The following is a 26,087-nucleotide window of genomic DNA, read 5'->3' on the forward strand; positions in this document are numbered from 1 at the left end:
CCAGACTGAGACAGAATGTGAGGGAAGAAATTACAAACAATTGAATAGAGACAACTTTCTAAAGTTCTGCTACAAAGGAGAGCAAATATACAGGACAGTACCTAGCAATGAAGGTAGGGTCAAGAAAAAGTATTTTTTAAACTGGGGGTATTTGAAATAACATGCTTTATACACTGATGAATGACCTAATAGACAGTAAAACAGTGATATAGGGAACTGGCTGGCAGCAGTGATTCTTGGACTAGTATCCTTGAGTAGTTCAAAGGGGGTGGTATTTGGCATACAACTAAAGATGCACAGATGCACTGATAGTTCATCATGTTAAAAGGAGGGAAGGCAGAATGCACAGGCACAGAGTGCCTCAGTCTTCCTAGTGAAGTAGGAAGTTTCTTAGGAAGCAAGGTCATCAGTTGAATGGGAGAGATGTTATACCTTTAAAGAGAAAGGTGATGGTACAAAAGAGCTGTCTAGAAGAGTGGTAACACACTAGGTACATATATGACTGCCTGGCATTATTAAGGACCCTCTGAGGTTCAAGGGCGTGAACTTAAGATCAGTCAGCACAGCTGTGGGAGTGTGCATGTGCACACATATGTACACACATGCACTTTCCAGCTGTGTTCAGATGCACAGGTACAAAGTAGAAGAGTCAGCTTAACCAGGATTACAAATTTTGCCAAGTAAGTATGATAAAGCAAGAAGGGCATGGTAATTGAGGGTATATGAAGAGGAGTTTGTAAAATGACTGGCTATGGAATTTACACTGGGTGAGGAAGGAAATGAGAATGTCAAGAAGGTAAAAGACAATGAAAAAAGTGGTAAGATCATGGGCCTGAGGTCCAAGGAAAACAAAATCACTAGATGAAGAGAGTCCAAGGAACTAGAGGCTGGTGAGTGAGAATAATCATCTATGGGTTAGGTCATACCTAAATGCTCAAACCCAAGAAATCATTCCAGTTTCTGAACAGTAAAGAAAGTCTTATAATTATCAAATAATTTTGCATCCTGCCGCCCTTTATATGCCATCCAAAATGGAAATACTGGCACGCCTGGTGCAAGTCCCTACATTTTTATCTATATTTAGTAACTTACATAAATTTACCCCTGGCATATTTCAGGTATTAATAAATACTTAGTGATGGATACAGGACCCTGATGAGTTACAAAGCTATGTAGTGAAGGAAAGTAAAGACCAACGAGTGAGCAACTGTCCTTACCATATCACATATAACAGAGACAATTTCACAGCATTTACAGCTGTCTGCCTTTCAGACTACATCACACAAACAATTAACATTTACCAATCATTGTCCTTCATATTTACTATTCAAAGACACTGCAGCCGATGAGGCAATTTTCTATGTTTGGCTGCAAAGCCTATACATTATTAATAATTAAAATTAGAGAAGACACAGCCATTTCATCAAAAGAAATCTGTTTTAATACTGTTTTAACTGAAACAGCTTGCATCTTCCACATGTTTTTCTTTAGGAACACACATACATTGTTATTTTAACCAAATACATTCTTTTTTAACTTCAGGTAATAATGGGGGGAAAGTGCTCACTTCAGCAGCACATATACTAAAATTGGAATGCTACGGAGAAGATTAGAATAGCCCCCGAGCAAGGATGACACGCAAATTTGTGAAGTGTTCCGTATTTTTATAAAATTCATTCTAATCCAAAAAAAAAAAATAATAATAATGGGGGGAAAGCACAAGGCTTAAGAATTCTGTCCTAGAACTTCCCTGGTGGTCCAGTGGTTAAGAATCCACGCTTCCACTGTTGGGGGCCCAGGTTCCATCCCTGGTCAAGGAATTAAGATTCTACATGCTGCACAGTGCAGCCAAAAACAAAAACAAAAAAAAAGAATCATCCCTCCCCCCCCAAATATGAATTATTTTGAATTTTAAAGCAATTACAAAATCCTCTCTGCTCAACTCTATCTCTTCATCACAGAATGCAGGAAATGAGCAATTTTCCAGAAACGTAGCGGTTCTCATCTCTGCATCAGAGTAAGGAGCACAGGAAGCTCTGTGAACTAGACCTTGTGCGGTTATACCACCAAGGACCAATTTAATTGGTTTGGGGTGGGATGTAGGTTACCAATAATTTTTTTTAACTCTCCAGAAAATCCTAACATACAAACAGGAAAGCGAACTACAAACCTAATCTAATCCTTTCATCAGCAGCCCATACTTCAGATTTCATGTCCAACTTACTGCCTTCTACATATCTCCATCTGGAAGGTTGCATGCACACCCCAAATGCAAATGTCCAATCCTAAAGTCAGCATCTTTTTCCCAAAGCATATTTTTTGTGTTTCTTTTTGTTCTGTAACATTTCTGATTACGAAATATAACTTAAATGCACAAAAATGCATAAAACATATAAGTACAATTTAACAGTCCTAAAAAAGTACATCTGTGATTATCAGCCAGATTAAGAAATACACAACTAACAGCAAGCACCTCAGTATCCTATATATCATCTTGGATGGTATCCCAACTCATCCAGCCACCATCAGAATACGGGTTATCATCGTAAAATTTATCCTTCTCCCAATCTTCAATAAACCCCAAGTACTGAAGATTTTACTGCCTAAATATATCTCCTGTTCTTTTTCACTTCCATTTTCTTAGTCCAGGCTCTCATGAGTTTGAACTTGTCTCCAGTTTAACCAATGAAATGATATCTTAAAATAAATCTGATTGTGACCTACTCTTGCTGGCTTCCCATATGTTAGCAAGATAAGATTCTCCTCTGAACTGGCCCTGATATATATCTAAATATCTATCTACCTACCTACCTATTTCTCTCCCTCTCGCTTTCCCATCACTATGGAACTTGCCCCACTTCAAAAATTATACTGCAGATATACTAACGTGCTTACAATTTCCTAAACACACTATGCCATTTCCTGTCTTTCTACCTGTTCTTCTGCAGCACACATCCTTCTTTCCCACTGCTGAACTTGAATTTACTTTCAGACCCAACCCAGCCACCAATTTCTTCAGGAAGTGGTCTCGGACCACCACTCTATCCCTAGTGATTCATTCTCCCTCTATGCTATTTCTGTACCCTGTTCTTGTCTATAGAATCATTTATCAAACTCGTACTTAGAAACAATTTTCAGTGGCAGCCTCCTTTCAACAGCCCCACACCTGCTCCAGGAACTGTCCTTTCTCCATCCACAAAGGCAGGCTTCCAATAGGAGATCCAAACTTCAAAACCTGCCCTCAAGCATAGCTGAACCAGACTGGGCCAATCAGACTCCCTCCCAGGAACCTGGAATTCAAATTAAAATAGAAAATTGGTATCTCCATGTGGCTGAGAACTATTAGTTTTAAAAGAAAGGCTATGGGACTTCCCTAGTGGCTAAGACTCCACAACGCAAGGGGCCAGAGTTTGATGCCTGGTTAGGGAACTAGATTCCACCTGCTGCAACGAAGACTCAGCACAAGCAAATAAATATTTTTGAAAAAGAAAGAAACAAACTTTATGAAGCAGCCATATTCTAACCATATGTACTAAAAAGAGGAGAAAGCAAATCTTCAAAGAGAAAAGAAAGAATAGATGGGCAGAGTAAAACAAAGGTAAGAGGAGACAGTCCTATGGGCCTTCCAGTTATTCCTAGAAGCTGCTCTGAATCCTTCCTGTTCTTGAGTTTTAAAAGCAAGACCTATATACTGAGATACTACAGATTTCTATTACTTGCAACAAAAAGGTCCAAGTAATACTGGATTAACTTTCTTACACATTATCTCTATTAGCATCCTGAAGGCAGAGGCTGTCTCTTCTATGTGCCAGACCAACACAGGTCCTGAAAATGTCAGTTCAGTTCAGTTGAGTTGCTCAGTTGTGTCCAACTCTTTGCAACCCCATGAATGGCAGCATGCCAGGCCTTCCTATCCATCACCAACTCCCGGAGTTCACCGAAACTCATGTCCGAGTCGGTGATGCCATCCAGCCATCTCATCCTCTGTCATCCCCTTCTCCTCCTGCCACCAATCCCTCCCAGCATCAGGGTCTTTTCCAATGAGTCAAATCTTCACATGAGGTGGCCAAAGTACTGGAGTTTCAGCTTCAGCATCACTCCTTCCAATGAATACCCAGGACTGATCTCCTTTAGAATGGACTGGTTGGATCTCCTTGCAGTCCAAGGGACTCTCAAGAGTCTTCTCCAGCACCACAGTCCAAAAGCATCAATTCTTTGGCGCTCAGCTTTCTTCACAGTCCAACTCTCACATCCATACATGATCACTGGAAAAACCATAGCCTTGACTAGAAGGACTTTTGTTGGGTACTCATTAATTAATATCATCCATGGCAGACTTAAGAGCTGTGCATTTTTCCATATGTAAATTTTAATTTTAAAAAAGTGTAACAAGTTTGAACTCCAGCTAATTATAATTAACATGTATGTCAGTGTTTAGAAATAAACTGTAAGAATGTCTGCAACTTACTTTGTAATACATCAAAAAAAAAAAAGATTGATAGATAATGGGATAAATTGATGGATAAACATGATAAAGCAAATAAAAGAAAATGTTAATTGCTGGGGTTGAGCTAATTGTAGAATATGTAGGTGTTCACTGTATAATTCTTTCAAATCTTTTGCATTTTTAAACTTTAATAATAAAACGCTTAGAGAAAAATGTACCAGCGATACATCTACACTGACTTATATGGACAAGGTCCACACACATAACTGATTGTACTACTCTCTGCCTTAAAATGAAATTTCAAAGGACTTTAACAGATACACTAGATAACTCAGCAACTTCCTTTCACTGATTAATAAATTTTAAAACTGTTTTGTCCGTCTTTCCAGTTCATATGAGTTTTATAATGACAGCTGTTAGGCACAATTAAAATGTAAAACTAAATACTTCTAATTTCATACTTCTAAACTCCTTTAAAACTAGTTTTAGAAAACATAATAAAGTTAGATGGGGAAAATTCAAATCATGTTTTCTACTATCAAGACCATTCATCAAGACAAAAGAGCTGGCAGCTTTATACTGTAAACCTCCCCTTGACAAGACAGAAAAATACACTAGGAGAATAAGAAGAATCACAAAATCACAAAGTGCTGAAACTGGTCAAAAAGACTAACACAAGATTGTTATTTGTCAAAAAGAAAATTAAGACCCAAAGAAGTGATATATCTTGCCTGATGATGATGTGAAAGTCGTTCAGTCGTGTCCAACTCTTCGTGACCCCATAGAATATACAATCCATGGAATTCTCCAGGCCAGAATACTGGAGTGGGTAGCTGTTCCCTTCTCCAGGGGATCTTCCCTACCCAGGGGTTGAACCAGGTCTCCCACTTTGCAGGTGGATTCTTTAACAAGCTGAGCCACCAGGGAAGCATCATCTTGCCTGAGGTCACCAACAACTTTTTAGGAAGGCTCAGACTCAAACCCTGGACTCATGACTAAAGTCCAGCGCCCTTTCCATACTCTCCTGTGGTTCTATATCTTTTTTTTTTTTTTTTGGAAAAGTAATATTACATAGGGCTACCCTGGTAGTTCAGTGGTAAAGAATCCACCTACCAATGTAGGAGATGCAGGTTCAATCCCTAGGTCACAAAGATCCCCTGGAGAAGGAAATGGCAACCCACTCCAGTATTCCTGTGTGGAAAATCCCATGGACAGAAGAGCCTGGTGGGCTACAGTCCACGGGGTCACAAGAGTCGGACTTAGCAACTAATCAACAATAAAATATTACATGAAGTGCCTCATCTCAGCTTAAATATTTAATATTTTTCAACTTGTTTAATTTTTTTGTACCACATGTTCAAATTCTAAATACAAGTGAATACAGGAATCACATTACAACCAGGATTCAAATGATATACCTTATCATTCACTGTAACTAAACTTCATTAAAACAGCCTGAAAGTGCTATTCCACTGTTTAGGCAAATAAAGACACATTGACAGAATTTTAGCAGTAAATGTGCCTGCATTCCTCGTATGTAGAAGTTCAAAATTTAACATGTACTTTCCCCAAAAATGAGTAACTCAAAGCTACAAAAGCTAGAGAATAAGCCTTAATTCAGCCTATTTTTTGGTCTTTTTTTTTTTTTTAATTCAGAATGTATTTTAGAGTATATTTACTAAAATAATGGATTACAGATCTGGATAACTGTATTTTTTCTTGCAAAAGCATTCAAGAAATGCTAGTCTGTGTTGTATAAAGAGTGTGGTTAGGCTTCAGTGAATTATGATGCAATTACTGTATTTCTACTGAGATTTCGTCAGACAACTGAAAATCAAAGCAAAGACTAGACTCCTAAGATACAACTTCAGCAGAATACACTGTTATCCCACAGAGCCATAGGTGACCAGTCAGATGCAAACAAAATAGTGTTTCTTTTCCTATCTCTGTTTCACAGCAAAACGAAAGTTGTAAGAAATGTTGAAAGGGTAGCTCTCTATATGCAAAATACATTTAAATCATGTTACTTCTATTTAATAAAAGACACTTCTGAAATAATTTAGCAACAGAACGCTCAACAAGACAGAGTTCCAAGAAAAATAACCAAAAGTAAGTCAACCAGAATGAGCTTGCTGTCTGTTATATTACAATGGAGATATGTAGAAGTATCCAGCTTACTCTCTGATTAATAATCCATCTGTACAAACACTTAACATTCTGCCATAGTCCACAGCTTTCAACCCCTAAATCAGATTCCCACAAGTGCTGTTGCTGAAAACACCTCACCAAGAACACCTCAACATTGATGAAACACTCAAAATACTACAGAAGGGCATCATACTTCTAGTATGTCAGTAAGGAAGGACCCCTCTGCTACAAAGCAGAATATGTTCCCAATTTCTTGAGCAGCATGCACTAACATGGTTTTTTAACACATGGTAAGTACAGCAAAATTATCTGTGAAATTACACAGATAAGCACTTGTATTTCAAAAAGAATATATTTTTCCTGAGAGAAAATGTAACTGCCGCAATTATTTTGTTTCTTACTTCCTTTACTCATTTTACACATCATTTTATCTACCAAAAGCAAGGCTAGAAAATGTAACTTCTAAACAGAATAAAACCTCTCGTGTTTCATTAACTGACATACCTGAAGTAGGATGTCATTTACAAATGTAATGATGACAGTGAAGCAATGCAAGTTCTTGATGAACTTTCTGAATCTTCAAAATAAGACCAAGTTATGCCAGTAATTTGTTAGTATATTATATTGGACATCAGTAATACTGTATTGGACATATTGTTAAGGAAAGATACATTTAAGAGCAGTGATAATAGTAAGCATAAAAAATGCTGAATAGATTTTCTGCCCAAAAAATTGTGTGTTATACAAATTGCACTTTGATGCCATGAGATCTGCATGTAAAAGTCCCAGCTCTACAACTTCTTTGAAGTTCTCTCATTTGCAATGGGAATACCACTACTTGGCTTTATCTGTTGATAGTTACCTCACAGAGCTGGTACAAGAAGCAAGAGCTGAATGTGTATAGTCACACTTTGTAAACATAACACTGGGTTGCTCTGGCATTCCTACTGAAATCTACAGCATTACAGCTGTGGAGGAGGCAGCTAACTATCCACCAAAAGCCACTGTTTCTTCCAAAGTAAGAGAGTTGTAATGGGGACAAGGTTCGCCACCCTTCACATTTTGTAGCTGAAAATGAACTCCTCCCAAGAACATTTCAACACTGATGAAATAACTCAAAATACTACAGAATGGCATCCTACCACCCAGTCAGCAAGAGAAAGGACATGACATTTCCCAATCCCTCTGCAACTAGATAAGGCAATGAGACTAAGCCCTCAGCAACCAAAGTGAGCAGAAATTGTACTTGCAACTTCCACCTCTCTCAGACAATGTGTCCAACAAAACAACCGTGGAAGCCAGGTACTAAAGATAGTAGGATCCCCATCAGCCCTATTGCCTGAGCTCCCTAAATGCCTTTTATGGAGAGCCATAGGCTGAGGCAGAAAAGGCAATGGCATCCCACTCCAGTACTCTTGCCTGGAAAACCCCATGGACAGAGGAGCCTGGTGGGCTGCAGTCCATGGGGTCGCTCAGAGTCTGGCACGACTGAGCGACTTCCCTTTCACTTTTCACTTTCATGCATTGGAGAAGGAAATGGCAACCCACTCCAGTGTTCTTGCCTGGAGAATCCCAGGGACAGGGGAGCCTGGTGGGCTGCCGTCTATGGAGTCGCACAGAGTCGGATACAACTGAAGCGACTTAGCAGCAGCAACAGGCTGAGGTGGACACCTGCTCTGGGCTATTATGCACAGGATTTAGGCATTTTAGCTGATGTATTTCAGGGCTCTAATTCAGCAGCTGGGGTTACTTAACTAATATAATAGCCAACCCCTCACACAAGGTAATGGGTACAACTTAAAAATCCCTAACAAGCTTAACAAGCTTGTTACAACTTAACAAGCTTCCAACATCTTCCCACAAAGTAACACATAAAAGATAAAATTCCCAATGTAAGAGTTTCCCGGAAGGACATTATCTGAGAAGACTGTTAAAGTTTTAAAGGTAAGAGAACTGGCCCTGAAATCAGACTGCCTAGGTTCAAATCCCTGCTCTATCACTTGCTAACCGTGTAACCCTGGATGGAAATTAACCTGTCTCACATGTAAAGTGAGAATAAAAACAGTACTCACCTTATTATGTTGTTGTGATGTTTAAATGAAAAAAAAGAAAAAAAATTCCATGCTTAGCAGAAAGCATGGCATAAGAACACTCAGTAAATGTTAGCTTTTATTATTAAAACTATAAAAATCATGATTCTGTAAAATTTCACTGAGCTGATCATATACCAATAGGAAAGTTACTGGAATGCTATCAAGATTCTCTATAGTCTAGTTACTAGCGCAAAGTATTCTAGTAGATATGCAGTTAAACCTAGATTCCCTGAAAGGCAAATTAAAAGGAGTTCACTCTCAGTATTCAAGAAAGACAGCTGCATTGAAGAAGTATGACCTAGGGTCTGGTCATTTGCAAACCATTACAGTGACCAAGAGAGAACAGTGCGTTGTATTAAAACAACCTAATTTCAGGACAGGCTGTACAGGACTCTAATGGCACTGGTTTTCTAAAACAGAGAGTCATCCTAGCATCCCAAATAGGCACAAGGATTTATAAACAGTTGAGAAACAATCTAAAGATGTGAAGGGAGATTACCAAGGAAACTTCAGAAATTTGTCCTGCCTTTGGAACAATAATCTTATAGCATAGTTTTGTGACTTATACACCTACAGGAGAAAATCCATAACAGACTTTAAACCTATGTGTATCATAAAAGCAATTCCATATTTTTAAAAAACACACTCCAAAAATAAATTCTACACTGTAATACCATCTGGAGAGAAGGCACAAGTTCAATAAATTTACAAGGAGAAAGGTAAACTCAATTATAACATTATACAAGTTTTAGAATGAGAATCTTTAAGTGTTACTAATGATTTCCTCAGCAGTAGCAGTAACATTTATGCTTTGGTATCCCTAAATATATTTAAGTAAATAAAACAAAATAAAATATTGGGTTGGCCAAAACTTTGTTTGGGTTTTTATGTAAGATAACAGAAAAGCGCAAGTAACTTTTTAGCCAACCCAAAGCCCTGTTAGTACAGAACGCCTACCCTGCCCTCCCTGCCTATCCAAATCCTTTTTTCCAGGGCCACATTTACTCACACTGCTCCAATGAGGTCTAGAGAAGGACATTTACCCTGATCTCTTTTATTTGTACCTGTAGCACAAATTTAGACTCCAGGGCATTGAATACCTTACATCCATATGAGTATAACTTAACACCAAGAGCAAAAACTCCTGAAGGGCAGAGACTGTCATCCTGTTTTGCTATGCCTGTTTTACTCAGCCTGAGCTGACTAAGAATGATTAACACCTACAAGTCACTGAATGGCTCACACTGAGCTAGGCACTATAAATATTTTTAATGGAAAGTTATAAAAGATTTGATAAATACAAATTACTAAATGACATCTGAATTTATGGAACATATTAATGCTGCTACTAAGTCGCTTCAGTCATGTCCGACTCTGTGCAACCCCATAGACGGCAGCCCATCAGGCTCCCCCGTCCCTGGGATTCTCCAGGAAAGAACACTGGAGTGGGTTGCCAATTCCTTCTCCAATGCATGAAAGTGGAAAATGAAAGGGAAGTCTCGCTCAGTCACGTCTGACTCTTAGTGACCCCACGAACTGCAGCCTAGCAGGCTCCTCCATCCATGGGAGTTTCCAGGCAGGAATACTGGAGTAGGGTGCCAGTGCCTTCTCCGAAATGTTAATAAGTATCTGCAAACCAGTCATCTAACAACAAAACTAGTGCAATCTCGTTACAGTAGAAGCAACCCATACAGTCTTCATCTTCACAGCAGCCCTATGAGAAGGCAGGGGAGACAAAGGCTCAAAGGGACCCAACCAAAGTCACAAAGCTATTAAACGCCAGAGCCAACATTCAAACCAGGTCTTCTGACTAAGATGCCAATTTTCTTTCCACCGTATCTATTCTGTTACTTGGATTTACTCTTCTCCTCTGCCTGCCTAAGTCCTACTATTACTCTTTAAGCTTCAACTCCTCCAAGAAATCCTCTCCAACGACCACAGGTTACACTTTTTTCACCTCTCTTTTCATCAAAGTTCAATGAAAGAAAGGCCTAAATTTTACACTTCCTTTGTTGTTGCCCCCAGTTTTAGCACAACACCTGGAGCAGTTACTTAATTGCTGTGTGTGTGTGTGTGTAAATATATTTGCCACATATCTGAATATATACACATTTATGTATGATAAATGTATACATAATATAAACTCCTCACCCAGGTTACAAAGTCTCAGCTGATCTGGCCCCTGCCTACCTCACCAAACTCTCATCTGTATCTCACTCTCTGGCTCTTCCTCTCTCTCCCTCCTGGTTATACTCCAATCACTCTGTCCTCCTTTTTGGCTCCTCCCACATACCAACTGTGTCCCTGCACGGCACTAGCAGTCCTCTCTGGCCGGCAGAGTCTTGCAGCCAGAGAGACTCTTAACCTTCGGATCTAACTATAAATGAGATCTCTTCAGAGGCCTTCCCCAATCATCCAATTAAGTAGCCACCCCCATCACTCTCCTATCTTAATATCAACCTATATTTTAATTATCTGCCTAGCACTTAATGGTGTATTTCTTGATTACTTATTCTCTACTTCAACACAGGAACATAAGGTCAACAAAAGTAGGGACCTTGCCTGTCTTATTTACCACTGTATTCCAGTGTCTAGAACACTGCCTGGCCCACAACAGATATTCACAAGGGTGTTGAGTAAATACATTTATGAATAAATTAACAATTACTTCCATTCCAATTACTCAATTAATGGTTTTAGCACCAAAGTGGGGAGGGGGGCTTAAAAAGTTAACATTTTGCTAGCTATAAATAAATCTCTCCATCTATTTGAAGTAGAATACTTTTTCTACAGAATTCCTTCTCTAATCTCATTCCAATCTCTAATTTCATTCTCATCTCAAACCAATGGTAAAGATGCACCACAGTAAACCTACCAATTTCCCCCAAATTGATCCACTGATTCAATGAAATTCCTATCAACATTTTTCTCACACAAACTTTTTCTAAAATGGCAAGTCACAAGATCTAGAATTGCTAAAACAATTTTGAAAAAGAATAAAAGATGAGGAGTCACTCCCCACCCAAGTTAAAGACTTACTATACTGCTACTGTAATCAAGCTTGCTGGTACCAGCAGAAGAGTACACTTAGATCAATGGAACAGAATAGAGACCCAGAATTAGAATCACACAAAACTCGGTTCAACTGGATTTTGAAAAAGGTGCCAAAGTAATTCAATGAAGGAAGGATAGCCCTTTCAACCAATGATGCTGGAGGACTTGGACATTAATAGTCCAAAAAAAAAGAAGCAAACAAAAGAAAAAAAATAAAACTTTGACCCAAATCTCATAGCTTACATAAAAAACTAATTCAAACAGATCACAGACTTAAATGTAATACTACAGAAAATCTTCATAACACAGAGCTGGGTCTACAGTTCTCAGATTTGACATTTTCAGACTTGACATTCTCAGACTTGACACCAAAAACAAGACCCATAAAAAGAAACTGATAAACTGGACCTCATCAAAGTTAAAAACTTTTCTTCTATGAGATCCAATTAAGATTTAAAAAAAAAGAAAGTTAAAAACAGAGAGAAAATATCTGCAAACCATATATCCAACAAAAGACTTCTGGCTAAAATACTGGGTAGCCAAAATGTTTGAAGAACATATATAAAGAACGTTCAAAGCTCAACAGTAAAATAAAACAAAAACAAGCAATCCAATTAGAAAATGAGCAAAAGACATTTCACTAAAAAGGACATATAGATGGCAAAAAACACTTTAAAAGATGTTCAATATCATTAGCCATTAAAGAAATACAAATTAAAGCCAAAATGATATATCACTACATATTGATCTGAATGGCTAAACAAAAAATAATTCATTGCAAAATAGTACAGCCACTTTGTTGGGAAGATCCCTTGGAGAAGGGAAAGGCTACCCACTCCGGTATTCTGGCCGGGAGAATTCCATGTACTATATAGTCCACAGGGTCGCAAAGAGTTGGACCTGGCTTCATGGGAAATAGATGGGGAAACAGTGGAAACAGTGTCAGACTTTATTTTGGGGGGCTCCAAAATCACTGCAGATGGTGACTGCAGCCATGAAATTAAAAGATGCTTACTCCTTGGAAGGAAAGTTATGACCAACCTAGATAGCATATTCAAAAGCAGAGACATTATTTTGCCAACAAAGGTCCATCTAGTCAAGGCTATGGTTTTTCCTGTGGTCATGTATGGATGTGAGAGTTGGACTGTGAAGAAGGCTGAGCGCCATAGAACTGATGCTTTTGAACTGTGGTGCTGTAGAAGACTCTTGAGAGTCCCTTGGACTGCAAGGAGATCCAACCAGTTCATTCTGAAGGAGATCAGCCCTGGGATTTCTTTGGAAGGAATGATGCTAAAGCTGAAACTCCAGTACTTTGGCCACCTCATGCAAAGAGTTGACTCCTTGGAAAAGACTCTGATGCTGGGAGGGATTGGGGGCAGGAGGAGAAGGGGATGACAGAGGATGAGATGGCTGGATGGCATCACGGACTCGATGGACGTGAGTCTGAGTGAACTCCGGGAGTTGGTGATGGACAGGGAGGCCTGGCGTGCTGAGATTCATGGGGTCGCAAAGAGTCGGACACGACTGAGCAACTGAACTGAACTGAGCTCCTTTCACTTTGGAAAACCATTTGGCAGTTTCTTACAATGCTAAGCACAGTCTTTTATCATATAATACAGGAATCACACTCCTAGGTATTTATCCAACGAGTTAAAAATTTATGCCCACCTAGATACAGATGTTTATCGGAGAAGGCAATGGCACCCCACTCCAGTACTTTTGCATGGAAAATCCCATGGACAGAGGAGCCTGGTGGGCTGCAGTCCATGGGGTCGTGAAGAGTCGGACACGACTGAGCGACTTAACTTTCACTTTTCACTTTCATGCATTGGAGAAGGAATTGGCAACCCACTCCAGTATTCCTGTCTGGAGAATCCCAGGGACGGGGGAGCCTGGTGGGCTGCCGTCTATGGGGTCACACAGAGTCGGACACGACTGAAGTGACTTAGCAAAAGACACAGATGTTTATAGCAGCTTTATTCATAATTTTCAAAAGACTGGAAACAAGATCTTTCAATAGGTGAATCAACAAACTAATATATCCACACAGAGGAATATTATTCAGGAATTTAAATGATGAGCTATCAAACCACCAAAAGACATGGAGGAACCTTAAATGCATATTGCTAAGTGAAAGAAGCCAATCTGAAAAGGCTATACATGTATAATTTCAATTACAGTCATCCCCTGTACTCAATCCACTCATCTGCGATACTCAAATTCATTGGTATCCATAGGTTCCACATCTGTAAATTCAACCAAATGAAGACTGAAATTCCAAGGTTAAAGACCCACAGATATGGAGGGCTGATTGTATATGACACTCTGGAAAAGGGAAAACTATCACTGGAAAAAGATCAGGGGGTAGGGGAGGGATAAATAGGTAGAACACAGGGAGAATTTTTTAGGATAATGAAACTATATCCACCACTATGATATGGTGGATATAGATGTACTTGTCAAAATCCACAGAACGAAAACACAAATAGTGAACCCGATTCATGGGGTCGCAAAGAGTCGGACACGACTGAGCGACTGAACTGAACTGAACTGAATGTAAACTATGGACTTTAGATTATAATGTATCAATATTAGTCCATCAAATTTAACTAGTAAAAGATATTAATAAAAGGGGCAACCAGTGAAGGAGAAAGATATATATGGGAACTCTGTATTAACCTGAAGTTGAACTCTGCTCAACTTTCTGCAAACCTACAACTATCCTAAATAATAAAGTCTGCTAATTTTCCTTAAAAAACAGTAGTAACATCAAATGCTAGTAAAGATGTAGAGAAATTGAGCCACTCATATATTGCTGGTGGAAATGTAATGCTACATCCTCTCTGAAAAAGTCAGCAGTGTCTTATTAAAACTACTGTATTCACCATACAATAAAGCAATTGCACTCTTGGGCATTAATCCCAGAAAAATGAAAATGTATATACAAAAACCTGTATACAAATGTTCACATTAGCTTTACTGGTAACAGCCAAAAACTGGAAACAATCCAAACGTCCCCCAATTAAATTAAGACATTTCTATCTACCATGAAATACCACTCAGCTATAAAAAGGAACAAACTATTGATACACACAACTACTTGGATGGATCTCAACAAAACTGTGCTAAGTAAAAAAAAAAAAAAAAAGCCAATCTTAAAAGATTACATACTATATGATTCCACTTTTATAACATTCTTGAAAGACCAAATTATACTAATGGGTTTTTATTGAATATATTATTTCTTAACAACAGCAAGAGAATCTACAATTATCTCAAAATAAGAACTGTTCTACACTCCAAAAGTTAAAGACATAGTCTCCAAAATCAAGTATTTCCCCTGGGGGGGCTGACAAATTTCCCAGAGGAGTGGGTCTCAGTCTCAGATGCACATAAGAATCACCTCTATGAATTTCGATGCTTAGGCAGTATCCTAGACCACTTCAATTAGAATCCCTTGAGGTTAAAAGGTGATCCGCACTTTTTTAAGCTCTTAGATATTCCAATGTGCAATTAAGATTGAGCATCAGTATCTGCCAAAGTAAGAGAGTCTTTTCAAAAGCAACCCTTATTGCATGCCAGGATTATTAACAAGAGTTAAGGATCTGGCCATTAACAGTTTGCTAAAATCTTAGTTACAAATCTCACTGATTTGTACTCACCCAAATCTCACTGATAAATCTCACCCAAATCTCACCCATCTTCCAGAAACAGAAGACTCAAAAAATTAATACAAGAAAGATAACAGTTCATTATGATCTATTTTTAAATAACGTCTTTCCTTGGTAATGGGAGTTTGAATCAGAAGTTGGGAATACTAGGTTCATTTTCATCTGTGAAACTTCTATAAATATAAAAATGGAACCATTAATCTGGCTTTCCAAAATCTTTCAAGCAAAAAGGTTACCATATTCCATTTAAGGTTTAACCTAAAATCAAAAGGAAGGATTTGAAACAATCTCAGGACTTTCACAAATTTAACTACCTACACACAAACCATGAAGCTTTCCTGGTGGTTCAGCAGTAAAGAAGCCGCCTGCAATGCAGAAGAGGCAGGTTTGATCCCTGGGATGGGAAGATCCCCTGGAGAAGGAAATGGCAACCCACTCCAGTATTCTTCCCTGGGAAATCCCATGGACAGAGGAGCCTGGCGGGCTACAGTTCACAGGGTCGCAAAAAAGTTGGATGCACACACACACACACACACACACACACACACACACCATGAGAACAAGGCAAAGAACATGAAACATTTCAAATGAACTGCTCTTTTCCACCTGCATGTAAAAAAGCAGCAGTGGCAGCATCACAAACACACAAAAAAAGATTTAAAACTAAATGTCATGTAGGAACACTAAACACACCCAAACAAACCCACATACCACATAATTCAACACATCCGGGTAGCAGTGGCTAAGAAATGGAACAGCATGGAGATTGCAAGGATTTGGCAGACTGGTTTAGAAGAGATTCACGTCTCCTTTGCCTTTAATTTTGCCTGTTACATTACCCAAATAGTTTTTGGTTTTAGGTTTATCTGGAGTTTGGAGCAGGGGGGGATGATTCCACTGTATAAATTATCAATTTAAAACAGATTCTTAGTCCAGGTAAATTAAATAAAACACACAAGAATGCTATAAAAAAAATTTGACACCTGTATGTTGCTTAAAACATTAAAGTGATAAGGTCATTTTTAAATATGTGTAATCTTTTTACAAGTTCAGAAGAACCACAAATTATGGAGCTACAAACCACCAGCTATTCAAAAGAAAATTGTAGCTTATAAAATGTTGGCTGACTGCCAGTACAAATGAATTTTTTTTCCCTCAAACCAGCTTTGTAAGCCACAATACTCTTTCAAAAGTGACTATAACCATATTATCCAATCAAAGAGTAATGTATTAGACAGTAAAGGTAAGTTAATTCTTGGCCTAAAACAAACTGTGAAGTCCACAAATTGTTCACCAACATAGTAAAATGCCACCTTAGAAAATTTCAATTCATTACTATTTTACCATAATTTAATCAAGTAACTAAGTAAAAATTACAATAAAAAATAAATTTGGAATCCAAATACCAATCAACACCTTTAAAAGGAGAAGAATAACCACCATCCACCCTCCACTTAAAATAGTCATCCTTTGAAAAATCGCAAAATTCCCCACTACAATCCAAAAATACTTCCTTAAAACTCACTGACCAAACAGAAACATAAAAGAAAATACTGTGGAGACAGACAAGGGTTCAAATCCCAGCTATACAACTTCTTAGCTACTAAGTCAATTAACCATTCCAGGCCTCACTTTTCTCCTTTATAAAATGGCAACACCACTGTTCACCTCACAGTGAAACTGTTTCAAAGATCTAAAGATAGGGCTAAAGATGTAAAAATACTGGAAACCATACAATTCTACAAAAATAAGGTATCAATGTGAGAATAAAAATATATATTACAATTTAATTTTGCAAGCCTAGATTAATTACTCTATATGAATTATCCAGTCTAGCTTAACTGACATAACGACTATCTGAATTAAGTATCGCACTTTTGCCTCGTAAAGACAATGGCCTCCTCTCTCCCTCACCTACTTAAATAAAACTCATTCTACCCAACACGGTAGATGTCACACTTGTTACAGAGAACACTGCATTAGTTATCTTTTCATGAGATTATACATCTAACCTCTCTCAGTAGACTACAAACTACTGAAGAAAAGGAATCCATTTTCATAATGTACATCTTTTGCTCCGTTTAGTCACTGAGTCCTGTCTGAATCTTTTGCAACCCCATGGACTGTAGCACATCAGGCTCCTCTATCCATGGAATTTCCTAGGCAAGGATGCTGGAGTTGGTTGCCATTTCCTTCTCCAGGGAATCTTCTCGACCTAGGGATGGAACCCATGTTTAGTAGTACCTTAACACAAAGTGTTATCTATAAAAAGCACTTAAATATTCAATGACCAATTCACTGCACTTCAAAATTAGCCCACTTTTTATTTCAAGGAATATATCAGATAGTTTCTGAGACTGAGACTTACACAACAATCCACTGCATTTTAATTTCCAGATTACCCATTATTAAGCTGCAGTCTGCTTATCTGGTCACTACCTTTACTTTGTCTAATGCCACAGTTTCTCTAACTGTGATCCAGGGACCTCTAGAGGTCTTCAAGACACTTTCAAGGGTCTAAAAGGCCAAAAGTATTTTCACAGTAGTACTAAAACATTACATGCCACTTTAACTCTCATTTAAACTCACAACCGTAGAGTTTTCCAGAGGCTACAGAATGTATGGAGATATTATAAAATGAAATATATCATGTCCAGAAGTTCAATATAATTTAGCAAACCAACATTTTCCAAATGACCAACATACGATGTTACAAAATCACGTATGGATAAAGATCCATTCAAAATGCAACAGATCAACAAATTTTAACGTGACAAATGTAAAAAGCTCACTGATCTGGTTTCAAATTCCATTAAGACACTACCATTTGTCAAGTTCTAGTATAGTATTAAAGAAGAATACCCAAAATTATCAGAAAAAGCTATTAAAATACACCTCCCTTCTTTCAAATTACAATCTGTGTAAAGCCCAATTCAACTAGAACAACATACAACAGATTAAATGCAGAAGCACCTATCAGAATGCAGCTCTCTTCTATTAAGCTATACATTAATGAGATTTGCAAAAATGTAAAGCAATGCTACTCTTACTATTTTGTGTTTTGGAAAACAGTTATTTTTCAATAAAAATACATCATTTACAGGAAGTGGGGGAAATGGGTAGATGTTGGTCAAAGGGTACAAAGTGGCAGTTATGTAGGATGAATAAGTCAATTAATCTAATGTCAAGCATTATGGCTATAGCTAATAATACTGTACTGGATACTAGAAATTTGCTGAGACAGAAGATTTCAGGTGATAGCACTACCAAAAAAAAAAGAACTACACCAAAGACAGATATAGTAATTAGCTCAACTATGATCATAATTTCACTAGATATATGTGTATCAAAATATCATGCTGGGTACCTTAAATATATGCAATTTTATTTTTTAAAAAGTCACCAAACAACATTTATAGTATGAGAGAGAGAATTTATAACTGCATAGAAATAGTTCTAGAAGAATACATGCTAAACTCTTGACCACAGGCATTGGAGTGTGTATATGACAGGAATGAAATAATTTCATTTTTTATTTTGATTCTATATTACTTTAATTTGCATGCATTACTTTTGTAACTTGAAACGAAAAATTTAAAACCTAAAACTTAAAACATTTACTTACACATATATAATTTAACATTTCTTATTTTAAATGAATAATTATATACATTTTATCAGGTATAATTTCTAATAATATAAATATCAACAGATAAAACTCTCATAAACAAGAGATCCTTGGGGTCCTCAATAATTTTTAAGTGTATAAAGGAATCTTGAATTCAGAAGTCTGAGAATTGCTAGCCTAACTAAACGTAGGTGGATTCTGCTGTTCCCCATTCTATTCCCATTTTCCTTGGGAAATGCCAAACATTTGCCAGGAAGGAGCAACGTCAACACTGTACAACTTGGGGCAGCTCTGGAGCGCAAGATGAGTTTTACTCTCATTTTGCAGTAAACAGTCCTCTTACAATGAGCTACTATATTTTTCAGTGAAAGGATTTGGCAAAAACATTAACCATTCTCACTGATTCCCATTTCATAAAGAATACTCACTTAACCATATGATCTGTTTTAAGTAATCAAGAAAAACAGTACAACGTAACACAGCCCTTGCGTCCACAGCCTATGCCAGGCACCGTGCCTTACTTACATTACCTCACAATCCTCACGGCCCCACAAGGTGTAACAGGGCAGGAAAGAGATTCAGATGCTCTTGACAAAGGTCATACTGTTAATAAACGGTGGAATCAGAACGCAGAATCAGGACTGAGCGATTTCAAAGTCCAGGGCTCTCTCCACTCTACCAGGTTAGCCCTCAGCACTAGACCGGAAATCAGACCTGTCACCTGCTCTCCTGTCCTGAAGCAGCTCACAACTTCTCTCAGCCAGTTTTCTCATCTACAAGATAAGCTAGCTGATCTCCAAAGTCCCCTCCATAGCTAATATTCTTGGATTATAATTCATTACAACTTCAAGCCTACAGTTTAGAGTAAAAAGCCTTTTGTATGCTTTTCTGAACACAACAAGAAAAGCGAAACAAGTAATGGGGAAGTAATGAGTAAAATTAATAGACTAGGATATAGATTTTCATGCTTTAATATTAACAGTCATCATAAAATATACTATAAACGCTAAGTAGGCACTTGGTACTTCTTTCACTCCAGGCAACCAGTACTTTCTTGTTTGACATAAGCTTGGGCATTCAGCCAGCAGACATCTCTGAAGGTGGTAAGAACCTGTCAGCATGCAACACATGAACACCTCACCGAAGGCCAGCTATGAGGAGCGAATGCCTCATCATTAGCTTGTACAGGGAGCACCTTCTAATCTGTGAGGTAAATTATACAATAATCAATGGAGATATTTGCCAAGCATTTCTGAGAAAAGGAGAGCAAGCTGCAGGAAGTAGTGAAAACTGACACACGGCACTTCAAAAAAAATAATAACAAAACAAAAAACCCAAGAAGGAATGTATTGATTTCAGAATGTGCACTTTACTGTGAGGCTGTGCTGTATTTGCACTGCACTGATATTTGTCTGCTGCTACTGCTAAGTCACTTCAGTCGTGTCCGACTCTGTGCGACCCCACAGACCGCAGCCCACTAGGCTCCTCTGTCCCTGGGATTCTCCAGGCTAGGCTACCAAAATTTAGACCTCTTTCTACAACAATTACAATCTGAACACAGTTTAATGTGTGCCGGACACTGTACTGAGCCCTTTAGAGACATCACTCTTTAATCCTACTTGGTAGAGTTATGAGGTATTATATTATTTTTAAAGGTGAGACAATGTCTTAGAGTTATTAAGTGGCAGAGAAAGGATTTGAAATCTGACCAACTCCAAAGCCTGTACTCTTTATGATATGTTTTTACTGGTTCCAGAGTGAAAAAACTCATCCTGGTCAAAGGAGAAAAATGATGCATAATATCTGAGCCAAGTTATTATATAAGGGCATTTTAAAATTTTTAAATAAAAAGTTTTTAAGAGTTTGGAATCCATTTATGTAAGTACCTACTGTTTAGATATTAGCAAAAGTCACAGGGTCACTGTCCGAAAATCTATACTTCTTTGGATAACTATCAATACACTTAAACTCAGGACATTTGAGATGACCACTGTTGTTTCAGCTTATATTATGTTTACATAACCATAAAAAAAAATTATTTTGTCCAAAATAGCCAGGAAGCTATCTTTTACATCCTTTTCACTCAAAACCCAGCATATCAAAGCAAATTACTCCAGTGCCTATTACTCAGGAGAAAAGAAGTCATGTCATTCAAAACACAGTAAAAAGTGACAAGGTTTATGAGGTGACTTACTGGCCCCTTTGAGGGGAATAACTGAAAATTGGCCTACTAAAGTTATTTCAAATTTTTTAAAAAAGATATAATTAGGGTCTTTTTCAACAGGGGCAAAAGTATAATTATAAAATCCTTCAACAAACACAATTTGAGTTATTCTTTGGAAGTAAACCACCGCTTTTTAAAAGTATCTAAAATGGAAAAGTCAATCAAGTTCCAATACTGTTATGACCAGTCATTACTCAAGCAAATCAATTTACAACTTTAAAAAGAAAGTAACAATTCACAAAAAATTAATGAGAAGGCAAAAAATAAATATAAATTCCTAAGAACACACCTCAGAAGCTACACTGCAATTTCTTCTAATTGTATATATATGTCCATTAAAGGGTTCCAAAGATTATTTCCTATTTTGCTTTTCCTGTATGGAATACAGGTATTAATTGCTCAGGAGAAAGTAGTTATTACTGCAGACACTACGAAGACCAGTAAACTACTCCCCTTTTCTTATACACCTTCCTGCTAAAATCGTCCTGGCCCACCCCCAAACACCACCCTTATGGCAGAAAGTGAAGAGGAACTCAAAAGCCTCTTGATGAAAGTGAAACTGGAGAGTGAAAAAGTTGGCTTAAAGCTCAACATTCAGAAAACGAAGATCATGGCATCTGGTCCCATCACTTCATGGGAAATAGATGGGGAAACAGTGGAAACAGTGTCAGACTTTATTTTTTGGGCTTCAAAATCACTGCAGATGGTGATTGCAGCCATGAAATTAAAAGACGCTTACTCCTTGGAAGGAAAGTTATGACCAACCTAGATAGCATATTCAAAAGCAGAGATATTACTTTGCCAACAAAGGTCCATCTAGTCAAAGCTATGGTTTTTCCTGTGGTCATGTATGGATGTGAGAGTTGGACTGTGAAGAAGGCTGAGCACAGAAGAATTGATGCTTTTGAACTGTGGTGTTGGAGAAGACTCTTGAGAGTCCCCTTGGACTGCAAGGAGATCCAACCAGTCCATTCTGAAGGAGATCAGCCCTGGGATTTCTTTGGAAGGAATGATGCTAAAGCTGAAACTCCAGTACTTTGGCCACCTCATGCGAAGAGTTGACTCACTGGAAAAGACTGATGCTGGGAGGGATTGGTGGCAGGAGGAGAAGGGGATGACAGAGGATGAGATGGCTGGATGGCATCACAGACTCGATGGACTTGAGTCTGGGTGAACTCCTAGAGTTGGTGATGGACAGGGAGGCCTGGCGTGCTGCAATTCATGGGGTCACAAAGAGTGAGCGACTGAACTAAACCCCCAAACAAGACAATCCCTTATGTTTGTTGCTATTAGCCAACTTTTGGAACCAAACCAACATGGATTCAAAAAACAAGTTCACAATTTACCAGTTAAGTAATGCCAGAGTTACTGAACAAAGCTTTAGTTTTCTTATCTGAAACAGAGCAATCTTTCTGAACTGCTAGTGTAAAGATCAGAGGTAATATGTATAATGCATGTCGGCTAGTGTTGTTAATCATAATGTGACTGACACTTTCTTTGGAATGCTGCTGCTGTTATAAACACAATATGTCCATTACTAAATAATATGAAAAAAGTTCTCTCTTTCTGGCAAATCAGAGATGGGTGACCTCTAATACAAGCCTGCTATCGCTGACCTGGTCAAAGTAAATATATTTATTTTAATTATTTAAAAATTTTTATTTTAATCACTTAAATTTTTTTTAAACTGCTTAATTGGTCAGCGGTTTCACTTTGGAATGACAGAAATGTTTTGAACTAGTTAGGGTGAATGGTTGCTCAACATGTGAATAAACTATATGCCACCAAATTGTTTACTTTAAAATGATAAACCTAAAAACAATAATTGTCAAAGGAGACAAGGGAAAAAAACCCTAATTGTTCTTATTGAACATCATTAGATGCCAGAAATGTGACAAGTTAAACTAAGTTTATTCCAAGTTTTCTGGTCTACATTTCTAACACGGCAGCTTGACACAGTGGAAGGAGTCCACACCTGGAGATCAAGAAACCTATTTCTCATCCTAACTCTGCCACCAGTGAGGTGTGTGATTTTGAACAAGTGCCTTAACCACATCTGTCAAAGAACAAAGCAAGACTAAAAAGATTCTTACAGGTTCCTCATAATATTAAGATGGTACACTTTATATTCTTGGCAAACAAATTAAGTGAAAATTGCCTACGGTCAAAAAAATTATAATATATGCTACATCTGCTCAATTATGGTAGTTAATTTAGCAGATGTAGCATACATTATATGGACTTTGGACTGAAAAATGTAAGTTATCCTAAACAGGAAAATTTCCTTTCATTTCAGGGTAATTGGGTCCTATAGACTCCTATTCACTGGGAAGTAAGAACAGACTCTATAAGGACAGTGCCAAAACCATATTCACTGACATTATGATCTAAGCACAAAGGAGAGATGACTAATGTGGTAAACTCAAGGTCACCATTCCAAACCAAGCTGGTGAAGCTGCAAGTTCTTAACAAGCTCAACGATGCCTTTTTATTCAACTATTTAAAAATGCACCAAATATAAAATTACAAATATCATGCATCATTAGACAGTCTATAAATAAAAACTGTATACCTTAATCAACATTATTTTGCAAATAATTCTTTTTTCCTATAAATAACCTTGGGGTTAAAAACACCTCCTGCTACAAGGCTCATGAAAATGATATAAATCTAAAAAGACCTTATTCTGTTTTTGAATTTGCCTGGAATAGAAGCTAAATCCTCTTGTTATCTTCTGGTATTTTGTTAAGTGTAGGTTGTTAAAGAATTGTTTTGGCAACTAACACCTTAACTACCATTAATTAACATAGAAGGCTTGTCTTCCTCTCCCTCTCCTATGCCTCTAAGTCCCAAGGCGAAAGAAAAAGAGCGGTATGGCCTGATCCTACAAACCTTTTCACTCAAAGCAATCTCAACAAAGTGATCAAGGTAACGAGTTGAGAACTCTGTTGTTTTCACTGCTAAGATATCCACAGCCAATGAATCAGCAGTAAAGGGACATTCAAAGGGTAACATTTAAGTTGTTTCGAGCTGCTAAAGTGCTTTACAACTTAGAAAAGCTTATCTAACAAACTTTGTGAAACAAGTGGCTGCTGCTGCTGCTAAGTCACTTCAGTCGTGTCCAACTCTGTGTGACCCCATAGACGGCAGCCCACCAGGCTCCCCCGTCCCTGGGATTCTCCAGGCAAGAACACTGGAGTGGGTTGCCATTTCCTTCTCCAATGCATGAAAGTGAAAAGTGAAAGGGAAGTAGCTCAGTCGTGTCCGACTCTTCAAGACCCCATGGACTGCAGCCCACCAGGCTCTTCCGTCCATGGGATTTTCCAGGCAAGAGTACTGGAGTGGGGTGCCATTGCCTGGAGCCACTCACAAATCAAAAGAAAAGTTTGGATGAATTGAAGTTTCCCAAATCAATTATCAAGATTCAGACCTCAGGAACAGTTTCAGCAACTGAATCACTACTCTGTCATTAACTGTATGAAAATAAAGGCACAAAGCCACAGATGCACATCCTTTCTAAAGATTCCTGATTTTCAATCAGAACAACAATCACCTATGATGTCACCACCACACTTGCAAACTGAATATCCAAACTAAACTAAAAGTGTGCCCTGATCCCATCTCTCCTGGTTCCCAACTTCTCTTCAGGGCACCCCAGCCTGGCCTGTCAACTACACCTGAAACCTTGCAGGCTTGGAGCTCAGTCCTCACGTCCAGCTACCAAGTTTCATCAGTTCCAAGGCATCCTTTTTATACCCATTTGCACTACCTTTATCACATGTTTCCTCAAACTGTTACAATGGCATCGTTAATCACTATATGTGCTCTGGCCCCTCTTTTCACATAAAGTTGTCAAATTCATAAAGAAAGCTCTAATAATGTCATCCCTCCACTCTTGCTCAAATCAAAACCTTTCACTGAAGCCTTAATGTCGACAATAAAGTTTGAATTCCTCATTCTTACACTCAAGACCCCTATCAGTGACTCCAATATTCCACTGCAAACACACTCCACCAATTCCTTTCATATTCCCCTATCTTTAACTAATTGAACCACTTTGTTCTTTTGCACAGAAATCATTCTTATTTTGCCAGTGCCATCCCCTCCATATGGAATTCTCTCCCCCTTTATTTCATAATCTAATCCCAATTTTTACCTGTGACTCAGCACAGGTACCACATACTAGAAGTCTCTCGCTATTCCCCTTAGCAGAAGTAATTTCTTGCTCCTTTAAATTCCTCAGCCATTTTCTCTCTTAAGTACTTACTTTAAAAAATTTATCGATATCTCAAAATCATACCATCACCTCCCCTCATAGACTAAATTTTTGAAGGTCAGGGTCAATGTTTTATCTTTGTATCCTCCAATGTAACTAGTACATAACAAGGACTCAAAATTATAATGAATAAATAATAAAGCCTATTAGCAGTCTCAAGAAAAGATATTCATGAAGAAGACAGAAATACATCATAAAAATTTAAAGGTACACAGTATCCATGGGAAAAACCAAAATCCCAACTATAGCATCCTTTACAAAGTGACAGACTATAACTAAAAAAAGAATAGTTCACTGAACAAATACTCAAGTGCTTGCTTAGTGCTAGGCACTATTCTAGATGCTTTCAAATCTACAGAACACAAAGACAACAGTAATCTTTGGTTTTATGGAGCTTACATATACTAATGAAGGGGAAAAGGCAATAAACAAAATAAGCGAGAAAAACATACCATAAGTTAAATGGTTTAAGTGGTATGGAGAAAAAGAAGGTGGGAAAGGGAGGACAGGGAGGGCCAGAAACAGACGAACCGCCACTTTCAACAG

General features: G+C 38.0%; 1 protein-coding gene and 1 non-coding gene across 5 annotated transcripts in view; one reads left to right on the forward strand and one right to left on the reverse strand.

The window, feature by feature from the left end:
• The window catches only part of STRBP (spermatid perinuclear RNA binding protein), a 151,956-nt gene that overhangs the window by 116,236 nt on the left and 9,633 nt on the right, over nucleotides 1–26,087 (reverse strand). The gene's annotated exons all lie outside the window — the stretch shown is intronic.
• On the forward strand, nucleotides 1,560–1,666 carry LOC113902009. Its single transcript, XR_003513656.1, has one exon. It is a non-coding gene; the product is annotated as a U6 spliceosomal RNA (small nuclear RNA).

The sequence above is a fragment of the Bos indicus x Bos taurus genome, chromosome 11 (genome assembly GCF_003369695.1).
Source record: "Bos indicus x Bos taurus breed Angus x Brahman F1 hybrid chromosome 11, Bos_hybrid_MaternalHap_v2.0, whole genome shotgun sequence".
In the NCBI taxonomy this organism is placed as follows: Eukaryota; Metazoa; Chordata; class Mammalia; order Artiodactyla; family Bovidae; genus Bos; species Bos indicus x Bos taurus.